This window comes from Erpetoichthys calabaricus, chromosome 3 (assembly GCF_900747795.2).
Source record: "Erpetoichthys calabaricus chromosome 3, fErpCal1.3, whole genome shotgun sequence".
In the NCBI taxonomy this organism is placed as follows: Eukaryota; Metazoa; Chordata; class Cladistia; order Polypteriformes; family Polypteridae; genus Erpetoichthys; species Erpetoichthys calabaricus.
In genome coordinates, this window is record NC_041396.2 from 226706685 (window position 1) to 226727264 (window position 20580).

Here is a 20580-nt window from a genome sequence, read left to right on the forward strand (position 1 = left end):
GAATAAGAAAGGGAGGAATCAAAGAGGACACCAAGATTCCTTGCATTAGAAGAAAGTCTGATGAGATCACCATCAAGAGTGACTGAAAAGGTGCTAATTTTCTTAAGTTGTGCTTTAATACCAATTTGCAGTAGTTCTGTTTTCTTTTAGTTTAATTTTAAAGAGTTATGTTCTCTCCAGGTTTTAATTTCACTGAAGCAAGTTATGAGTTGAGAAAGCTCTATTGAAGTTCCACTTTTAATACTGAAATAGAGTTTAGTATCATCTGCATAAAATGATAAGCTCCAAGTCCAAGCTATGAATAATAAGGCCAAGGGGAAGCATATAAATACAAAAGAGCAGAGGGCCAAGGACAAAACCCTGAGGAGCTCCTTGTGTGACTGGCACTGAGCTGCCTGCTATTGCCGAGACCAACAAACTCTTGCCTATCAGTCAGTCAGGACTTAAACTACTGGAGGACAGTACCAGTTACCCAGAATGTTCTCCATTCTGGATAGTAGGATGTCATGTCTAATGGTGTAAAATGCTGCACTAAGACCTAACAAAATTAATTTACTGGTTTGTCCAGAGTCTGATGCCATCAGCAAATCATTTGTTACCTGAAGCAGAACAATTACACAGCTGTGCTGTGTCCTGAAACCAGACTGAAAGGGTTCCATCAGTTTATAGAGTTCAAGTAAATAGTGAGTTGGGTGGCTACAACATGCACAAGAGCAACTGACAGAAAAGGTCAGTGAGAAATAGGCTGAAAATTGTTAAGATTGTCAGCATTAAGACCAAACTTTTGCCTGTCATGGCAGTGGCGCCATCCATACAGATGCCCACGGAATAAGAACGGTCAATTAAATTTGCCTGAATGAACGCATCCAAAATTTGAAAAATGTCTTCTGAATTTCTTTGCAGAATAAAAGCTCCTCAAAAAACTTTTCATCTCCAATAATTCTGACATAGACAATAAGCAGTGCTTTGTTAGCTACCTCTGTGCTTTCGTCCAAAAGCAACGCAAACCAAAGGCTGTTTTATACCCATTCCATTAACTGGTCCATAACATCCTCAGCCATGTCAGATATCCATCTACATACAGTGTTTCCTGGCAAAGGGACAGTCTCAGTTTTACAGGCAGCTTCCTCACCAAGCAATTCCCAAACTATGTCTTAGGTCACTGGTAATATCAGATGTGTGAGCTTTTTTTTTCACGGGCAATGCGATACAATGCCAAAAAAGATGCCTTCATTGCCCCCTCTGAAACCATTGCTTGCTGTGTGACAGTGCTTGCTTATTTCACAAGCAGTGCTGCTTTCCTTTGGAAAAAGTCAACATATTTCCCAAAATCAGCTGGATGTTTTTGTTCTAGATGTCTTTTCAATACAGATGGATTTAGACATTCGTTTGACAGAATTTCCTGACAAAGAACATCTTTGGGATAATCAAGTCCAACCTTTTTTTTTAGCCAGCACAAAGCCAACCTCTATGTATGAAGCTTCACACTTTCTAGATTTTGCTTTTGCTTTGCAATATGACTCATTTGATGAATTTAAAGCAGAACTACAAGATGGATCTTCTTCAGAATGTTTCCTTTTTAAAAAACAGTCCATCATTACGTATGTTTTACCATTCAACGCACTATGTTTAGTTTGCTGTGAACTGATTTAACGCCACAATGCAATGTGTGTATGTCTACGGTAGCCTTCGAGTAGCATTTGAAAAACATGTTTATTAATAAGTATAATTGGCAAGCGCTCTAACAAAGTGACAATGATATTATTAAAATATGTGAACAAAAAAAAAATGCTTTATTATTTTTTTTAAATTATAAAAAATTTTTTTCTGCCATTTTGCCGCTGGACACTTGATATATCCCAATGCCTTAGCATATTATTTTATCAACCATATTGTACTGTATATTATAGTCCATTAAACTTTTCGTCTAATGTTCAGTAATGAAAATACGCTTGAATAATTAACTTGAATTTGATATTCTCCAGCTCTACTTGCAGGTTCAGGGTTGACAAGTCTAGAGACTAGGAAGATGTTGATGATGGACAGCATTATATGGTCAAAGGAGTTAATGTGCTGCACAGGTAACAGTAAGTAAAGCCCGTATAAAATTTAAATTACTGTTTAACAAACAAACCACTGACACGAAAACAAATCCAATTCAAACAGTGTCTCATGCTAAATTGCTCTCCTTTAGTAGTTTTGTCAACAAAATTTAAAAATCCATAATTAATCCTGTTTTCTCAAACATAAGTAAACAATACAGGGAAAACATTTTTTTTTGTAAATGAAGCAATTCAAAAGAACATGTCAAAGACAGGTGTACAATTGTGGAGCAGCAACTAGCACATTTTGCTTCATGGAGCCATTGTCCTAGGTTAAAATCCCATGGCCACTCATTGTCTTTGTGACATTTGAATAGAAACAAATATATACCAAAAACACATGGTAAAACAGGAAAGATTAGGTATGGTATCAATACTAGCTAAACAGAATCCAGCATTTTTACTACTGTGTAGTCTGTTGCAAAATAAAGGTGAAACTGCATGCTCGCCATTTAATAATCGGCAAAACCTGTTTGAACAAAGTTAAAATTTCAATAGTTATCTCACAGTGATGTGGCAAACTGTGCATTCTCATGACAGGATTTATTGTATTCAGATTGGGTGTATCTTTAGGGTGTACACATACTGCCCAGCAATTACTGCAGAAGTCATAATATACCTTTTTTTTAGATGTCTCAGTTTTCAATAACATCAATTTTCCTTCTGTCAAGTAAGGCATACAATAAGTAACACCCAACAAACACGAATTATTTCTTTCTAACTTTCAGTAACTTAAAAACAAACACTAATGTAAATACTGTGTTTATAAACTGAATGTATTCTTTCACAAATACTATTTATATTTTTAGACTCACTTCTGTGTTTAGAAATTAACAGAAATCCTAATGATGTAAGGACTGTGACACTATCACTAATCTGCTTGTACAGATAAAAACCTTTCTTTGTTAATTCCACTAACTACTGTTTAATGTGTTCATTGATCACAGTTGTTTTGGGTAATGCGCAGCACAAATTCTATGACACAGAAAATTCCATCCAGCCACATACAAGAGCAACATTTCAGCAGCCCTTACTGCAACTGGCAAGTAGAAAGAGTATTCTATTAAAATATATATTTTGCTCAGACACCCAAGGCATACTCCTTTCCTCCAATCAATCAGATTTTATGTATAATGAAAACACCTATGTTAGGTTCAAGCTTAGAATTTACTTCATATTGAAATAAAGTAAACAAAATGTGGTAAAAAATTTTCTAAAGGTTGATGCATTTTGCATTTTGGATATTTGAAAAATGCCAACATATATACATTTTCAAGCCAGCTAAATTGAATCCAAGGTTACAGGGAAATCAAACTTATACTGGCACGACAAGCTGAAAAACAACCCTAGACAGGCAGGACCCACACCCTCACACCAGGGTCAGTTTAAAATTATGCCAACAACATGATATAAATGAAAATTCTACAGTAGGTATTCAATATCTGTTATGCCAAATACAAAAGTATGCTCTGAACACTGAACAATATGAAATAGATGTGAATCTGCAATAAAAAATACACAAATCAGCAAGAATAATGAATAATTAGAAATGTAAGAAAACAGATAGATATAAGCTAAATTTAAACAGATAAACCATAAGACCTTATTGGTGCCTCACAATTGGAAATCAACTGAAGTAATAATAATGTAGCTCTGACATGAAGGAAGTGTAAATCACAAAAGTTCAATGTTGAAATAAAAATCATTTGTTAAATAAATAACCTTTCAGTGATCTCTTTGTAAAAAAACATCTATGATGGTCAGCTTTTTAAAGAAATATGTAATACCAAGGACTATAAAAAGCACTACATGAAATCAGCAATAATCATTACTTTTCCAGTTATTTTCACTGCAGTGTCTTCTCCCCCTTATGTTGCACTTCTGTTATTATTATTAACATTATTATTATTATTACTCTTATTATTAAGAACCTTTCACAAATAATTGTTTTACATAGCACTTATCAAAAATATTATTATTGTGTTCATAAATCCATCTTAATAAAAGGCTAAGTGCCAGTGTGTATGTCTGTCGGTCCAGATGCTATGTTTCTGTCAATCCAAAAGTTGGTGCATCACAAACATTTTTACTAATAAAAAGCATTGCATTTGTCATTCCAATAGATGGCAAATCACAAACATTAACACTGTTGTTCTGAATCCTATTATCAAATGGCACATAACAGAGAAACATACATTGCATGGTGCACTACAAATGTTAACACTGAGATCTATGTAGATTACTTAGATTTCAACCCGTCTTAGACTGGTAGTACAGATAGTACTTTACATATCTTATTATAAAAAGATTACAAGTATAAACAGGCACATTGAAAACCTTTTGGTCCAACTCTGCCAGATATGTTACAATTATCTGAATGTGGTTTGGTGTTTTATTCCCTATAAGCAGGTTTTAATTTTTTTCCCCCTTTCTATTAAGAGGCATTCATCAGGAGGAGCCCAAAAGGGTCATCTCCAAAACAGTCCCTACGAAGTAGTAATAGTGGACTTTATTGTTAGTGGATTTTACTGATAGTGGACATATTACACACATGGAGACTATGGCTTGCTCCAGAGACACAAAGACTCGTATGGTATGTCACATTCCTGGCGCACAGGAGGGATACCTCTCTGGACTGGTGGACAGACTCTTACACATAGCCTGATATGGATCCAGTTGTCATTGACAATATTAAAAGAAAAAAAAACACATGGGTAAGGGTAGGCTACAAGTTATGCAGGACAAATTTTAAATAGGTAGGTATAAACATGAGGCGCAGAACAGACAAGGTGATTGTCTCAAAAGATCTACCTCTGTCATAAGATACTTCAGGTATGGTTGAAGAGATTAGAAGGTTTAAACTGTAGCTCACATCTAAGATAGAGAGACATATTTTAATGGACACTGGGTTGCATTTTAAACACTTCAGTGAATTTAAAAATTGATAGGGCCAGTGTCATTGTGACAGACTGTATTTGAACCCCAAGGGCAGTAATGATTTGGAAAGGCATATGTGTGAGTTAGTTGAGGATTATTTAAACTAGAGAATAGTGGGACAGGGAATTTAGGATAGGTCAAGTGTATATCTTCACATACTGTAAATAAATAGACGGTAGTATTAACAAAAATACCCAAGATAACTGTGAAACTACCATTCTACAGGCAATAAGTCAAAATAAAATCAGTTACACATTAAAAATTGCTTGCCTTAACACTAGTAGTATCAAGAATAAAATGAATGAGCAGGGGTTGCATAAAGCTGTACATAATTATGATATTATAACAGTAATATTACTTGGTTGCATTAGAGAGATGTGGATAAGTATAACAAACATGGATACAGAAAACTGTGGAAAGGTAGCCAAAAATTGAAAACATGAGGAAGTAGCCATTTATGTTACAAAATGTTTCAGTTCAACTGGAAAGCATTTGTGACAGAGGTCTGATATTGAGACTGTTATAGACCCCCAAATGCAGACAATATTTTTAATGCACATCTTTTTTTAACAGTATTAAAAAACAAGTTTAGAGGGGAATGTTACAGACATGGGGGGGGGGGGCTTTAATTACATAAATATTAAAACCCACCAAATAGCAGAGCACAAGAGCAGGGACTCATCATGTTAAACAACAGCATGTTAAATCACCAACAAGAGGAGATGCCTGTCTAGATTCATTATTCTCAAATAATACGTTTGGTGGCAAGAAAGATGAAGGAGAGGCAGTCAGTAAGACATACGAAGAAGAAGGTATAAGGATCACAACTTAGACTATTAGAATCATGACAGGAAAAATAAGTAAAAATAGTGGAAGTGCTGAACAGAAGTTTAGATGTGTACCACATACATGAGACAAGATGGAAAGGTAAAGGTGTCAAAATGCTTGGTGAAAGTAGTACAAGATACTGTACATAGTCTTTTCTGGTAAGGGAAGAGGGATGGAAATGCTAGGGTTGGTGTTTTGTGTTTGAAAAAAGGGCAAATAACTGCTCCAGATGAAGAGGTGAATGGGCATGTTGAGATGTTAAAATGATCATTGATAAATAAATAATTTTGCTGAGACGTTTAGTGTAACAGCAAATGAAATTTCAGAAACATCAGGCATGAAACGCAAGAGGGAAACAACGAAGAATGTCTGGTTGAAGAAAATGGAAGAAGTCTGCAGTTGGACAAAGAGGATACTGAAGACTAAGTGAGCCTTCTGCAAGTGAGCTGCAGAATGAAGTAAAGACAAATATGTTCAGAAATGCAAAGCAGATGAACAAACAAAGACAGGACATAGTTGGTGTCAGTTTTAAAAATGTTGAAAGAGACATCGTGATCGACATTAAAGGGATTAAACATACCTGAAATAGGTACGTTTAGAAGTTGCCAAACGAGGAGAATGAATGGGACAATAATGTTTGTTGAGAGAAATGTAATTTTTCAAAGGAGGATGTCACAACAGAGCTGAAGAAGTTGAGAATAGGCAAAGCAGCAGACTAAAACTGAAATAAAGCTAGAAATGTTAAACATAGTGTAATGTCCTGGAGTTAAATGATTAACAGACCTGTGCAACGTAATATTGTGTTAGGATGGGATTTCCAAATACAGAACAAAAAGTGTGATAGTTCACGTATACAAAGAAAAGGGAGATCCATTGAGTGTTGGCCATATCTAGCAGTCAAGCTTTTGGAACACGTAATGAAGGTGGAAGGGTGTCATATAAAAAAGAAATCAAGTGATCACATGAAAATGCAGTTTGGTTTCATAACTACAGTGTATGTTGTTGGGTTAATGCAGGAAAAATCTCAGATGAAGCAAAAGAAGATCCATCAGACAGTTGTTGATATTCAGAAGGCATTTAACATGGTGCCATGGGAGGCTACTGAGAGTTAGGCATAGATGAACAGTTAGTGTTTGTAGTAATGCTTATGTATGAGGAAAGTGAAAGGGACTAGAGAAGTGCATCAATGATTGCCACTGGAGATCTTGTAAGGTTAATGATCTGATACTGAGGATAAAAAGTGAAGCTGAGTTTAAGGAGAGGACACTGAAATGGTAAACTAGCTTGGAAATGGAAAGCCTAAATGTAAATTTAGAAAATACAAAGGTGATGGCTGAATGTGAAGGTGTGGTGTGAAAGAGGTATAAACATAGCCATATTATGTGTGTAGTAGGAATGCTGGGAGAAACTTAACACATTGATTGTCAGAAGCAGGTGCATACATTTTTGAAGGGTAATCTGTAATCACCAATTACCCACTTATTTAAAATTATGTGAGAAACATGTATAATATTAATATAGTCAGTGTACATTTAGATATCCTCTATGAATTTGTTTTGGAAAAAGCAGCAAATTATCGATACCTAAATGAACTGCTGACTGCAGACGGCAGTTCAGGCACAGCAAAGATAGAGAGGGTGGGGTGCGCATGGAAGATAGTAAGTGAGCTGTAAACCCTTTCCGATTTCTAAAGAAACAAAAGCTGTGAGGGATAGTACGCTGTATGGGAGCGAGACATGGCTGATGAAGATGAAAGGAGAAACAAAGTTGCAAAGAACACAGATGAGAATGACTGGTGGATACATGGAGTGTCACAGAGTAAGATGAATGATAAGTTGAGAGAAAGTTGTGAAGATGATAGGGGGTTTGGGCATGTGGAAAAAAAAGCAGATGATGATGCACTGAAGAGGTGCATCAAGATGGAGGTGGAGGGAATAAGGTACAGAGAAAAGCATGAAACCAGGGTTGAAGAAGACATGGTTGGAGATGACAGATGAACAAATGGATTATATGTTATCCATCCATCCATCCATTTTCCAACCCGCTGAATCCGAACACAGGGTCACGGGGGTCTGCTGGAGCCAATCCCAGCCAACACAGGGCACAAGGCAGGAACCAATCCTGGGCAGGGTGCCAACCCACCGCAGGACACACACAAACACACCCACACACCAAGCACACACTTGGGCCAATTTAGAATCGCCAATCCACCTAACCTGCATGTCTGTGGACTGTGGGAGGAAACCGGAGCGCCCGGAGGAAACCCACGCAGACACGGGGAGAACATGCAAACTCCACGCAGGGAGGACCCGGGAGGCGAACCCAGGTCCCCAGATCTCCCAATTGCGAGGCAGCAGCGCTACCCACTGCGCCACCGTGCCGCCCTTGATTATATGTTATAAACCCACATAAAGGAAAGTAATTAACATGTTTAACAAAGACGAATATTTCACTTTAGGAACAAAGGAAGGTTGAACACTTTCTTGAGATTCAAGAAATCTATAATTTAACAAAATAAACTGTATGAAGTCAAGTCCAGTTCTTCCACTGCTAGACCATATTGCCTTTAATTAATTTCTTCAAATACAGTATAACTGTGAGTATTGTAATGGACTTAAAATTCTTCAACATGATTTGGACATTTCCAGAGTAAGATGCATCTGCAAGTGCCTTGCTGAAACTTGCCTAACTTGTAAACAGATCAACCAATTATGATGAAATCTACTATTATTATAACAATCCAGAAAATACAGTTGTAGAAACTTACTTTCAGTTTTGAAAGATCAGGTTTATGGAAAGGCACAGTTGATTTTTAACAAAACAGATTCACAAAAAAGTACAGTGTATTTTTAATATATTGGGTATATGCTGAAATGTCATACAAGTATAGAACATCGCACTGGTGAAAGTGATGACACTATTGCCTCACAGCTCCAAGAACTTGGCTTTCGTTACCATCATATTCACTTGATGTGGCTTCTTTGATCATTTTTCCTGTGTCTCTGTAAGGTTTCTTTGAATTCAATTTTCATTTGCACCTCACAAAGAATAATTCAAAACTCTAACCTGGACAACTACGGGTATTTGCAAAAGTGTCCTTTCCAAAGGCCTGTTGTCACATGTAGTTCATGCCTTGCACCTTATGTTGTAAGGTGCGTGACCAGACTCTAGTTAGGCTGCTGCCTTTAGTTATCTTAATAGGAAGTTTGCATGTTCTCTATATGATCTTATACATATGTACTAGGATTATAAATTATGCTCTAGAAACATTTCGTAGATTTCAAATGTCACATAACTGTTTAAATCTCTGTATAAATGTACCACTGACATTCTAAAAGACTTGCTCCAGATACCAAGATAGCCTACTAGCTACTATTTAACTGGAAAATTTCAATGACCTACCTAGGCCCAACAGCAAATCCTCTATCAAAATCGTTTCCTTAGATTGACAGGAAATTCTAAAATGGTCTGGGATGAGCAAGCACATGCTTGTTCTGGGGTGATTCCATACATTATCACCATAGTAGTTCTCTGCAACCCTCGCCAGGTAAAAGAAAATTATATGGATGGATGGATGCATATTTATATCAAAAATATTTTAACAATAATAATAATAATAATAATAATGCCCAAAAGATTAATAATCTTTTAGTTAGTTATGAAAAAGTACAGTCAAATGAACAATTTAAAGAAAAATGCCAACAGAGAACCACATCAGTCTAACCACACACGTATGATGTTTACTTGCAATTTAAAAACATCTTGTGACTGTTCATTTTAACAATGTAATTTAACTTTTCTTACATTCATGGACACAGTCTTGTAGGGTGCAAATTTCAAACAAAGCACATTACAATAAATCAGCGGTACTATAAATTACATTAAACAATTCGTTATACATGTTTATAACCAAATTGGGACAATAGGATTAAAATGTTCCATTCATTTGAAAAGCAAGACTTTGACGAATAAAAACAGTTTCATATCCATTTTAAAAGGTAATAAACAACGAGCAGGGTTAGAGTTCACATCTAAAGGATAAACAAAGAGTCCTGTGACCGAAACTAAAATGGGACTTTTTATCCCAATAAATCATTACCATATACGAAAAAAGGAAAAGGGGATTAACTCATACCATCCTGGCCTTTGAAATCTAATCTCGAGTTTTGATTTCTACCCGATGCTTGACCGTGACATAATTCAGTTTTATTGTTTTCTGCCAACAAAAATTTAGAAACGCTTGTAAAACGAATACAAATAAGAACGGTCACAGCCCAAAAAATCCGTAGCTATGTGTAAGCAACAAGACAATGTTGTAACCACCCAAACTGGGAGAAAAGAATTATTCACTATACGCAACTGTCCTCCGTTGTATGGCATTACATTCTTAGGCAAGCGGATCGAGGAACTGCAATCCGAGAATAAATTGGAGCTGAAAGGCTTCTTACCGAATGCCGGTTTGTTGCCACCAAACACCGAGAGAGGATGTTTCTTGATACTGACGCCTGGGCTCCTAACACACGGAGGAAAATAACAACACAAAGGTGCGGTATCTCCGGCAGTACAGTCAACCGGGTGACGATTACACCATAAAATATACAATTCCAATAAACCGTTCGCTGCCTTACTGATGACAGCATTCCCTTCTTCGTTGGAATGAATCTCTGACAAATGACAGCTCCCAACATCCACTGCGCCATGCACGGTGTACACCCTCCGAGTTAAACACTATCCTGCTGCCATAGTGGTTCCCATCGCTATATTTCGGAAGAGGGTGTCATGTTTCACCTTATGGCTCAGTGGTTAACACCCCTGTTATAAGCTTTACGGGTCTGCTTTCAACTCCAATTTTTTTCTCAGTTTACAGTTCATGTTAACTCTTTTGACTCCAAAGTATCCAGGTCGAGAAGTGACTGGGCCCTGCGGTGAGCCGTTAGGATTTTTTTCCATTTGCGCCATGGAAGGGATGTTCTAATCCTGATCGGTTATAGAGAGTTTCTTTTGTAGTTAAACAGGCTATTAGGCTATCAGGCTAACAGGCTATCTCATTGCGGTGAGACGGAGTTAACGCTGTTTTTTCCCAGGGTGCTGGGGCCAACGCCTGTATGGATTAACATTTCTCACCGTGTCTTCATGGTCTGTCGGTGTGTACAGTTCCATTCATTGTCCAGATACGATCTGGTTTGTTGATTCAGTTAAATAGAAATTGATCTAGTTTGAAATAAAGTGGGAATGTGCAAGTGTGCCAAGCAGTAGACAGCGAGCCCGTTTTTATGCCCAATGCTGGTGGCACAGGAACGGAGAACACCCTTAACTGGATACAGGTTTGGAAATTATTCGATTCCCTGGATTTTTACAACAATGACAAATAATGACCAAGATTTCACCATTTCGTTTTAGTAAAATTTTGCGAACTTTTCTTCTGGAATGCCGGGTTGATTTAAACCATTTCTTGTTAATGATTTTACAAGGGAACATTAGCTAACTTAATTAGTTTCTACCCTTTGGCATTTTGACTTCCCAGAAATGTTCATGTTTGGTTAACGGGACTGTAAATGTGTTGGTGTGAATATTGTTCTTCGATGGACTTGCGCCCTGTCCAGCGTGATTGATTCTGCCTTGCAGCTGATGCTGCTGAGATAGGCTTCAACACATTACTTAATTATTAATTGTTACGTAGAATTCGTGGATGGATGGATTTGAGTGAGGGAAATAAAGATTTTTTTTTGACTATATTAGAATATAGACAATCAAATCGAAGACAGATGATTCAGTGCAGAATAACTGGCAGAGCACTGAAGAAAATGTCTGCTTGGCTTTGGAAATAACAGGTTTTCTTGGCTCCCTGGCACACCTCCCTACCTTTTGTGCGATAGAAGATAGAAGCCACTCAAAGTATATGAGGATCTAGCCCAGTAGAATACAGCCTTCATGAGGCAAACTATGCCCTGCCCACTAAGCTGTCCTCCTCTTAGTTTGTTTGAAGGTGGAACCAAAGGACACTCACCAGGCTCAAATAACAGTAACTAACTAAATATCACTGCTTGACTCAAGTCATCGCTGTTGTGTGGTTTAGTTATGTAATACAATGTCAGGATATTAAGTTCATGCAGGACAATGTTGTCTTTCAATCTAGTTTCACAAACAAAATAAATACATAATAAACTATACTATTATAACTAGTGTTAGGTAGAAGCATAGTATAAATAAAACCAGATGTCACTTCCAGAAAAAAAGCATACACAAATATTATAAATAATGGAATACAAAAATGGAAGAAGAAAAACGGCTCCAGGATAAAAGTTCACTACCATTATGTGTTTTTTTGAAGAAAGGAATTTTTTGGAATAATACTTTTGCTGTGAGTGCTTATGGAAAACACCAAATTCAGCAGTTTGTGAAACAAATGGCATGCTATTTGATTTTTGAGTAATGCCCAAAAACCAAGAAGCCTTTTCTTTGTCAGTGACATTGCGGATCACATGGAAAGAAGTCTTGGTAGTGGTAATTTAATGCAGCAATTCTCACAATATACAGGCAAAGGTCTGTTTTCATGTTCAGGTTATGGCACAGTGAACCTTGCGTTGCTGCCAGTGGAGGCCATTTCCTGCACATCCTTTAAAATAGTCAGTGACATTCTCTAATAATAATAAATAACTCATTGAGAGTAATATTTATTATTCTTTCATTACTAAAAAGCCACTCTCTATTTACATTAAGGGGGATTCAGAAATCTGTTAGAAACAACTGTAGGTTAAGCAACGATCTCAAAATGTTCAAACATCTTAATAATGGAAAAAACTAGAATACAATTTCAATACTATCTTATATTGGATTATACTGTCAGTCTACTTGTTTGTAGTACCAATTAATGTTTTCTTGGGTTGAACTTCAGATTCACTTCCCTTTCATGTACTGGAGAAAGGACATTTAATTTTTTGAAGTAGCAGTGCTAACCACTGCACTACCGGGCTACTGCTCCATGTTTGTGCAAATGATTATTAAAAAAAACACTTAGAAAGGGAAAACATACAATATCTTTAATTTGGATGATTTTTATTAATTTCTCATTCTTCAGAAAATAAGTATCCACTTGACATGTCAGAAAAATAAACATGCTGCTTCAGGAATTACTATACTGCTTGATCATCTAACCACCACTCATAAACCTGCTATTGGTGGCAGTAGCTTTTCAGTATCTAAGCCAGAAATTTATTTATTTATTTTTTTTGTTTGATACAAACACACGCACACACACACACACCCATTTATAAATAAAGAATGAATTGCTAACATGAACATGTTTGCTAGCACCTGACAAAACAGAACATAACAGAAAAAATTCAACAAGCGTTTCAAATACATAGCGAAGAAATCGTTTATGCAACAAAGAATTAACAAACAGGTGATGATGTATATTCTCTCTGTGCAAAGTGTACTGCTTGTGGGTGAGCCTGTTTAACAATATGTAATATAAACAGAAGACTGACATCGCGAAAGAAAATTAAACTTTTCAGCGAATTACTTAAGTTTTCAGACATCGAGTAGTATGTCCCAACTTGTACACAAAACACACACCTAAACTCATCGAACAACGCTAACGTAAGATTATGCCGGAAGTTACTGCACATGGAAAAGATGATTAGAGGATTGGGTTGATTGACACGCTAATTTTATATACCATTGGTGAATAAAAATGATTGGCGGATGATCCTCCCACATCCCAATGGCATCAAGGCGGCTGGCAGCTGCGTTTGAAATATCTCAACGCCGCACTGGTTGAAGGGACCTGCCCAGTAGAGATGTTATCGGAAGTGACGTAATAAATAACCCTTCAAAGTAGTTGTGAGCGGGCCGGGTGGGCTGACTGGGGTTTGGTATAAGTAAGTAAACTTGTTTTGTTTTTGGGTTTTCTGCTTTATTTGTTTTACAGTGCTAGTATTACTAGAATTGTGTGCGTAGCACCTAGTGGGCTCAAAGCACTTGCGTTGTATACACAAAGTTATATTAATGACTGCGCTTTTTTTTATAAAAGTTGTTTGTGTGTTTTAATTAGTAAAATTAAGATCACAATTGGCGTTCAATTGTCATGTAATTACAGGATTTCTAACTTACTGCTTTGGACGTCATGTTTTCTGTTTTATATTGATATCCGAATTTTCTAAAAATGATTACTGTAATACTCGCTTTCTTGCAGTCTAAATAGTGAAATTAAAAAGACCTTAGTTATGAATTTATGTCGACCAGGGATGATCAGTCCTGCGGTGAACTAATACTAATCGTTCCCATCGTAACAGATTTCTTCATCTGTGGTGGTTTTGTGTTTTATTGTGTAGTTCTGGCATTTGCAAATCCTAAATCGAAATCTTGGTCTTGGTCTTGAAGAACCATGGTGACTGCAACCAGTCTTTTAAGTTGATCTCAATTCCTACCCTGAACTCAGTCTTAACTGGCTTGCTTGCCTGGGGGCAGATACAGATTTAATTACATTTAGCAAAACTCCATCTTCGAAGTAAAAGATACAATAGCCTCAACAGTGGCAAATTTGTTTTTAAGTCTGCTGGTTTAATACTAAACTAATATTTGTTTTTGCCAAGCTGTCTTTTGAAAAAAGTAGTTTGCAATGAGAAAGTAGAGCCATAATTATTAATTACATCTTGTATAGCTATCACAATAAAAAAAACTCATTTACACCTTCATTGGTTATGGAGATGTGTGTGGTTAGATTACACCTGATAAGACCAGTAATCAGGAAAAGATAATGATGTTTTTCTGAAGCAGTACAAGTACCTGTTAGTCATGCTATAAGTTTTTCTTTTTTCTGCTTTATCTTGTCATTGCACCTATGGATATGTTTAACCTAACCCAAGATAGGTATCTTTTAAACATCACTGTTTACTGACCTTTCGTATAATGAATACAATTACTACATGCATCCTCTATTTTAATGGTGTTATTTCATTATTTGTCCATATGCATGATGAAATGTAGAAGCAAATGTTCTTTTAAAAAACCCTGCGATCATTTTGCAAGTAGTAAATACCCAGGAAAAAAAAAACTAATCCAGCATTACTTTTGCGAAGGAACAAGGCAAAGAATTAGTCATTGTTTACCTTGCATAGTCAGAGAGGTTTCCAGGATGTTAAACCGGTGCACATCTTGTTCATGGATAACTTGATGACACCAGTCAGTATGTGAGAGTAGAGCTAAACTCTTGCCCAAGAGAAAAAGTACATAAGTTAACTAAGTTAGCTAACTAAAGATTGCCAAAATGAAAAGTGGTTTTTACCACAATAAGTCAACTAAGCCCAAATCATTTCTTAATGTTGCCACAGATACTCCATGAATTCCAGGGTTCTTAAAACCAGACTGCTTCACTCCATCAAGTTGTGAGGCAATTGAAACCAAGTGCTCTCTGTTGCCTCTTATTATGTTTTAAGTTAAGTAAACTGGTAGTGGATCTGAGAGTGTTACGTTGTAAAATGGCACACTGTCCTTATATACAGTACAGAGTAAACAGTATTGCAGAAAATACCTGTTGTGTGGTTTTAAAAGCAGCTCCAATGCAGCTGGCCATACCATGGTATACAGCTCTTTCATTGTTGATTAAGCTATGAGACGCAGTTTCTCATAAACTCGTGCAATTTTTGTCTGTGAGGCTAGTTATCTTTTACTTCTAAGATGAAGTTTTAAAGTTTTGCATATGTAAACTGCATTTCTTTTTCAATCTAAACTTATATTAATACTGCACCTGGCACACTGTTTTGGCATATCTAGTTCAAGTTTGTTATACAGTATGTTCATAGTCCAATGGAATTACATGCATGTCTCCTCAAAAAAAATGACAATAATGCAATACTAACAAAGACATGCGTACTCTTGTCTAACCATGTCTTCAGTGGGACACACAAACTGGATTTCAAGTGTGTCAGTTAGTGTCTACCACATTTGACTTTATTAATTTTTATTAATACAGTGCATGTTGATGTAGTGTGTTAAGTGAAATAGTTGATTTGTAGCAAAGTTGGAAACTTGTTTAAAAAAATAAACCAAAGTGCTTCTTATGATTTAAAGTGGGGAGTCATCTGTGCAAAGGATTGTATAAATTTGCTGTGGATTTATTTTCAAGGCTTTGAATTGTTTTTTGTTTTTATCTTTTGTCAAAATAAAAAGGACATAAATGTGCAAGACAAATCCAGGGAAAATTAAACGAAAGAAAAGCTTTAAGGATCTGAGTGTCTTTTTACTTCTTTAAATGGAGGATGAAAATTATGAATGGAACAGTTTGGCTGGATGTGAGCTGCTGCTTTAAAATTTGTTCTTCAGCCGCTATGGGCACATACAGTTATGGGTAAATTTTGCACAAATAATAGGAAAAAAAGTTGTGTATTTAAAAGTAGTACTTTGGAAACCTTCATATGTTGTTACTCTAAGTTGCCTGTTGGTGACAGTGAGCAACATTTCATGTAAAATTGTCCTTCTTGTGCAAGTGTCTTAAAGCTGGAGAAATTTTTTAGACTTGAAATATTGGAACACAATTAACAATAACTGAAACTATATGTTGGAATAAACTTATTTATAACTTTTCATATTTGCCTTTTATTAAATATATTATATTATACAACAAATTGTAATTTGCCCTATTTGTAAATTAATGAGGAACTAGTTGATAGATAACCAATTAGATGGAAAGAGAATATACCGGTAGAAAGTTGTCAGGCATATCATTTTTAGCATGTTTTAGCATATCATGAAGCCGCCTTTGTTACTTGTCTAAATGTGTTGCAGTGGTGTTGTGGGGAGTGGGTGTTCTGTTAAATTCTGCATATGGAAGTATAATTGTGAAGATAGGGGGGGGGAAATAGGCAAAGAATGAATAGTGGTCTTTTTTTACTAAAATGGAAAGACTTCTAGGACACACTACTTGGCCATGAATGAGACACCTTTTTTTTTTTTTTTTTGTTTTGAGTGCAGCTATAATGAAATGCTGGCATGTGTATTGAATTGTATACACTCACTCGCATGTGTTATGTTGCTACCCAAATGTGAATTGCTCTCTTCCAGACAACTACACAATAATTGCATAAAAGAGATCACTTCTCACTCATTTTTTCAATACAATTATTAAAAAAAAAAAAAAAAAATACACTAATCTGAAAACTATTGGTGTTTCACTTATTTCAGTTAGCTAAAAACATATGTAAACTCTGCTGAAATTGCATTGCAATGTTTTTATATACTTGAAATATTAAAGTATAACACCAGCATTGATGTTTAGAAAGGAGAACACACAAGGTGGCACATTATGGTTGTAGTGAGTGGTGTGTAACGAACACAGTGGCAGTTCATTCGCAGTGCTTCCAGAGACACTGCAGACCCACCACTGTTTACAAATGCAAGAATGAACAGTGGGCTTTCTTGTGAACATGGCACTTAGACATGAATGAGGAGCCTTTTAGGAAAAAAAAATTTTTGATTACAGCTATATTGAAATGCTGGCACATGTACTGAGTAGCAGGCATACTAGACACGAGACGATACACTTATCCCATGATACAATTCAGTTGTCATTCAAGCTTTACAATATAGTATTTTCACAATATGAAGCCTTCGTAAAGGAAATGTACAGTATGTTTAGTGTTACTTATTAGATGTTCATAAATCAAGAGTGCAAAATGAAATCCGTGTGTAAATGCACAATTCTTAACAAATGTTTGTAAGCTTTTTCTTTTGTATTAAAATAAACAAATATTGTAATGTACACCGACATGGAAAGACTGAAGAACACACAAGTCCGTTAAGCCCAAGGACTGGTGAGTTTATTGAACACTGAAAGATCTTTCACTGAGAAATAGCACCTTCTGCTTTTCTGGCCAAGGGAAATGCCTTGTTTGGAAACACCAACTGACAGTCACTGCCATTCTTGCGCCATTTATTATGCTGTTTTACCCATTCAGCATCCATGATCAACTTCCACTGTCTCCACAATCCACTGATTCATTCTACACTTGGAGACTCTGTTTGACTTCCTAAACCTTCCCTAGCTTGTAAAGTGTATTATGTATAATCTGTCTTCAGGGTTATTCACTACTGTATTGTTAACAAAAAAATTTGCCTGGCAGTATCATAAGATGGTGTGCATGTTGATTAGATTGTGCCAGTATGAATTTTACTGTATTCTGTACATGGCACAGTAATGACTCTGTAAAACTGTAATAGGTTAGCATGGTGTGAAACCATTCAAATATAAATTTTACTTTTAAAATTTTGAGTTTGTCACAATCTTCCACAACAATGGCTGATCTTTTATTTCCTTCTTGAATGCCGTATTGACCTGTTAATTAAAGGTCCTGAATGGATCCATGTAGCGCTCTTAAGGAGAATGTCAACACTCTAAACTTTTTTTCTGAATCTGTATTGGTGAAATTTATCTGTCTTAAATATTCGTTCATGCATCTGCATGTTTGCTCCTTGCTGCTCCCAATGGCGTTTTAAGTATATGTTGATGAGTTAGTTATTGGATGGTCCTAATAAAGTACAATTAGAAAGCAAGCCTGTGGATGCAGAGGTACATTTATGAAACAATATAGCGATTCGCCATACTCCCTATGGATGTGCGTGAAACACCCTGTGGTTGAGCCCACTTTTGTGTACAGGGATGTGTTTGGTGTAATCTGACAGTTTTCACCTTCACATCATTATATACGTTGCGAATAATGGTTCTTCCAAAGTGTAGTTAGTTTGTTATACAATAGTTATAGTTTTCCAATCAGAGTTTTTACATTGCCTGCATTTAACATGTTTTTCATGTGATGAGGCACAGAGAGAAAGGGCAGTGAAGCTTAAAAAAAATAATAATAAATAAATATGGTTATTGTGTAATAGTGGATTTAGAGCAAGAAACTGCGTCAGACCTTGCTGATTCCCCATTTGGTTCTAGATGGAAATGTAGTGATGATGCCTTTATCAAAGTGGCTTGAAGCCAGCCTTAGCAGCTTGAATCATGGAATGTAAGCCAGCCCAGTCAGGAATACCAGCAGTATTCTTAACAAAACTGAGTCTAACCTCCCTGTAGTATTGGGTAAGATTGTAATGCACATAACAGGACCATTTGTCATATTATGGACAAAGTTCCAGGCAACACACTCCATTAGAACAGTTGTTTGCTGCTGATTTGGCAGATTCTGAAAGATGGCCAGGGGCCAATAATATTCACGCCACATCAGAGCTCCTGAAGCACAACCTCGTCACAGGGATCCAGATATGCATGCAAGAGCTGGCTTTCACCATCATGAAAACAAAAGCATTTAGGGATAGGATGATTCTCGACAGTAACGTATGTGCTAGACTACAGAGTGTCTGAAAGCCAAATCTGATTTATGATGGGAAGAAAGACTTGGGAATCTTATTGTGCTTTTTGAAATTCAAGCATACAATTTTGATTGGAATTTGTTTTGCTGTGTGAATAAGTTACACGAATGCCTGAGGGAATGGCCATCAGATGTGTGTTGTATGCCAGAACATGTTTGGGGGAAAAAAATATTTACTTAAGGATAGGGATGCACCGATACCGAAACGGGTATCTGGTATCTGCCTCGATACCACATTTTCTAAAGTACTCGTACTCGTTAAAAGTCCCCCGATACCGGGGACCGATACCATGGTCTGAGAAATGTCTATGTTTGAGCGGCGTGTAAGGGGTTAATCACAGGCGCCGAGTGCCCGCCCCCAGGCCCCGGCTGCAGCTCAGAGCGGGGAGAAGGCGAGGCGAGAGATGTCAGCCGTGTGGAACTATTTCAAAGTGAATGAAGACGACAAAACAAAGGCGGACTGCAAATTGTGCTCAGCGAAATTGTCCAGAGGAGGCTCAAAAGGTAGCGCATTTAACACAAGTAATTTAATCAAGCACCTAAAATCCCAACACGACAACGAGTACAAAGAGTTTACCCACGCTGCAGCAAACTCTTGCAAGACGAGAGAAAATGTCCAGAGACAATCCACGTGCTGTGAAAATAACACAGGCAATTATCGAGTACATTGCATTGAGTGACCAGCCACTCTCGGAGGTAGAAAATGTGGGATTCCTGCGTCTCCTCCATGTTCTGGAGCCCAGATATGATGTCCCAAGCCGCCGCTACATGACTGACACGGAGCTGCCTAAACTACACGACTCCGTGAAAAAACATATCCACAGCCTACTGCAAGCCTCCTCTGCGTTTAGTTTCACCACGGATATTTGGACAAGCAGTGTTAGCCCCGTGTCGCTAATTAGCCTAACCTCCCAGTGGATAGACGAGAGTTTCTTGTTTTTTTTTTGTTAAGTTATATGACTAAAGCTGTTACCTGTAAATTTTAAATCATGTTTTTATTAAGTACTCGGTATCGGTAAGTACTCGGTATCGGCGAGTACTGAAATGCAAGTACTCGTACTCATACTCGTTTTCTAAAAAAGTGGTATCGGTGCATCCCTACTTAAGGATAGTGCTGGGCGATATGACCAAAATTCTATATCACAGTATTTTTCAAAATTATACCGGTTTCACAGTATCCAATGGTATTTTTTTTCCCATGCATGAGTGGATGTTAACATTTACCACTGCAATTACTGCAGTAGACTGGCTAAGAATAACCTATTCCACTGTCATGAGAATTGTACATTGTACAAAAAAAACATTTTAATGTGCACACAAGTATTAATACAGGTTTGCATGGC

General features: G+C 36.8%; 2 protein-coding genes across 8 annotated transcripts in view; one reads left to right on the top strand and one right to left on the bottom strand.

The window, feature by feature from the left end:
• dop1a (DOP1 leucine zipper like protein A) overlaps positions 1-10567 on the bottom strand; it is a 131370-nt gene extending 120803 nt beyond the window's left edge. For 5 of the 6 annotated variants that reach the window (XM_051924850.1, XM_051924849.1, XM_051924851.1 and 2 more), the window contains exon 1: positions 10316-10567. The gene's annotated coding sequence lies outside the window, so the exon portion shown is untranslated. The remainder of the gene's footprint in view (positions 1-10315) is intronic. The other variant, XM_028797869.2, reaches the window with a different exon arrangement.
• Positions 10568-10773: 206 nt separating this feature from the next.
• Positions 10774-20580, top strand: part of katna1 (katanin p60 (ATPase containing) subunit A 1) — a 41708-nt gene continuing 31901 nt past the window's right edge. Inside the window, exon 1 of one of the 2 annotated variants that reach the window (XM_051924867.1) lies at positions 10774-10792. The gene's annotated coding sequence lies outside the window, so the exon portion shown is untranslated. Of the gene's footprint in view, positions 10793-13623; positions 13751-20580 lie in introns of those variants that run through there. The other variant, XM_028797871.2, reaches the window with a different exon arrangement.